Source organism: Odontomachus brunneus, unplaced genomic scaffold, assembly GCF_010583005.1.
Source record: "Odontomachus brunneus isolate Ranch 3 - 2012 unplaced genomic scaffold, Obru_v1 Obru_scaffold_299, whole genome shotgun sequence".
In the NCBI taxonomy this organism is placed as follows: domain Eukaryota; kingdom Metazoa; phylum Arthropoda; class Insecta; order Hymenoptera; family Formicidae; genus Odontomachus; species Odontomachus brunneus.
The window spans coordinates 193,256-195,670 of record NW_022639749.1 but is presented as its reverse complement, the minus strand read 5'-3'; the positions used below and the strand labels follow the sequence as shown (position 1 = coordinate 195,670).

General features: G+C 49.3%; 2 protein-coding genes across 7 annotated transcripts in view; both read left to right on the top strand.

Annotated features, from left to right (window-relative positions):
- The window catches only part of LOC116853270 (cytochrome P450 4c21-like), a 34,246-nt gene that overhangs the window by 7,949 nt on the left and 23,882 nt on the right, over window positions 1-2,415 (top strand). The gene's annotated exons all lie outside the window — the stretch shown is intronic.
- The window catches only part of LOC116853272 (cytochrome P450 4C1-like), an 8,775-nt gene that overhangs the window by 2,113 nt on the left and 4,247 nt on the right, over window positions 1-2,415 (top strand). The window lies entirely within an intron of this gene.

The window sequence follows — 2,415 nt, the reverse complement described above, 5'->3', positions numbered from 1 at the left end:
ACCTCGGCTTGAAAGACCGTGGCCAGCCCGCCCAGAGGTATGCTTTCTCTATGGTTTCTTTTCGGCCCATAGATTCCTGCCCCATACCGACCATTTGCACCCGATCCGTCTGTGAACCAAAGATCCACTTTTGGATCAGCTAGTAATTTAGACTTATTCCAGTCGTCCCTAGTTGGTATTAAAATTTTAAATTTCTTCCCCAACTGATGTTTTCTTGGAATTCTATCCTGTTTTAACATGAAGGGGTAGTTCTGAGAGAGTCCCAGTCTAGTGTGTCCTAGACCGGTATCTTTCCATTCCTCCTGACATCTAAGTCTATAAGCCGTTCTCCTGGCTTGGTATTTTATCAGGTGACTGAGAGGTGGGCAGCAGAGAGCTACTTCCAGCGCCTCCGTCGGGGTGGTTCTCATGGTCCCTGTCATAGCCCTCAGATAACTACCCTGAAGGCTTTTTAGCAGGTTCCTGGCCCTCACGCTCTCCATTCTCGGCCACCATACTACTGCTGCATAGGTTAGTCTTGGCAGCAACACCGTCCTATACAGCCAAAGGGCAGCCCTGGGTTGAAGCCCCCAGTTTCTACCCATTACTCTTCTACAAGCCCACATGGTGGTATAGAACTTTCTTCTCTTCTCCTCGAGGTTTGGCAGCCAGCTCAGTTTAGCATCCAGGATCACTCCAAGATACTTCACCGAGCTTGTGTAAGTTATTTCCCTGCCCCAGAGCTTTAGTGGCTCTATGTGTTCGGGTTTGTATTTCCTGGTGAAGACCACTGCCGAAGTCTTAGATGGATTGACCGACAGTCCCTTCTTTCTGCACCAGGTTTGAACTATCCTCAAGGCTGCATCCATCCTCTCCTTGAGGATCGATATGAAATTTCCTCTGGCAATAATGGCCACGTCATCCGCGTAGCCATATACCAGGAATCCTGCTTCTTTTAATTCAGCCAGAAGGTCATCGACCACTAGACACCACAGCAGGGGAGAGATTACGCCCCCCTGCGGGCAGCCCCCAGCCGGACTCCCCCCAACTGAATTTTCACCCAGGCTTACGGTTAGACTTCTGCCCGTTAGCATGCTTTGTGTCCAGTCCACGATCGCCTCTGGGATCTTGTTTCTGTACATTGCCTCTTTGATAGACTTGTTAGAGGTGCTATCAAAAGCTCCCTCTATGTCTATAAAGACTCCTATGGCGTATCCCTTGGCTTCCAGCTGTCCCTCCACTCCGCTTACAAGGTGATGTAGGGCAGTCTCGGTCGACCTGCCCTCCCTATAAGCGTATTGAGTTGTGGTCAGTGGGCAAGAGACCAAGGGTTCTGTCTTCAGGTGTCTGTCTACCAGCCTCTCTACTGTTTTCAAAATAAATGATGTAAGGCTGATCGGCCTGTAATCCTTGGCCAAGATATGACCGTTTCTGCCTGGTTTAGGGATAAACACTACACTCGTCTCCCTCCAAGTTTGTGGTACATATCTCAGGGCTATACTAGCCCTGAGTACTTTTATTAGTGGACCTGTCAGCACCTCCAGTCCCTCCCTTAGGAGTGCCGGGTAAATGCCGTCCGGTCCCGGTACCTTATAAGGCTCAAAGGTTTCTATTGCCCATTTGACCCCGCTCGGTTGTACGATTCTGGCCGCGAGGGACCATTCTTTGGTCACACGAGGTTCCCTTGATTGATCCTCGTCTCTGTTGCCCTGAATCGTGACATTTTCTCTGAATCCCGAAAAAGTGAGTGGACATCAAGTGTCTCAGTGTCTCCTCCGTTGATTCAGTGTATCTTCCATCCGGGAGCTTCAGATATCCCAGTTGAGGTGAATTGTCTTTGCTGAGGATTTTGTTGAGTCTGGATATCTCCGGAGAACTTTCAACGCTCCCGCAGAACTTCCTCCAGCTCCTCCTCTTTGACATTGTGATTTCTTTGCTATATCGCCGTTGGGAGCTCCTAAAAGCTGCCCAATCAGTTTCTGCTTTTGACTTCCTTGCTCTATTGAAAAGCCTTCTTGTCTCAACCCTGAGCTTAATAAGCTCATTGTTCCACCATGGGATCTTAGTTGAGACTTGTTTCTGCCTTAGTGGGCAGTTTGCTTCGTAGGCCTCTATGATAGCGTCGCTGACAAACTGCGACGCCACTTCTAGATCCTGTTTTGTATTGAATCTGGACGGGGCTTTTTTCAGAATGGTGCCAAGGTCCCTCCTGTAGCTCGTCCAGTTTGTGTTTCTGGGGTTGCGACCCCAATTCCCCTTTTCCCTGTGCTCGAGCGCAAAACGTAGCTGCTTGTGATCCGATCCCGAAGGTTCGTTTAAGACTCTCCAGTCTCTCACCAGGTCAGCCACTCCCCTCGTACACAAGGTTAAGTCTATAATTTCACGTCTTCTGCAGTCCATGAAGGTGGGTTCCGTTCTTCTGTTTAGGATGATTAA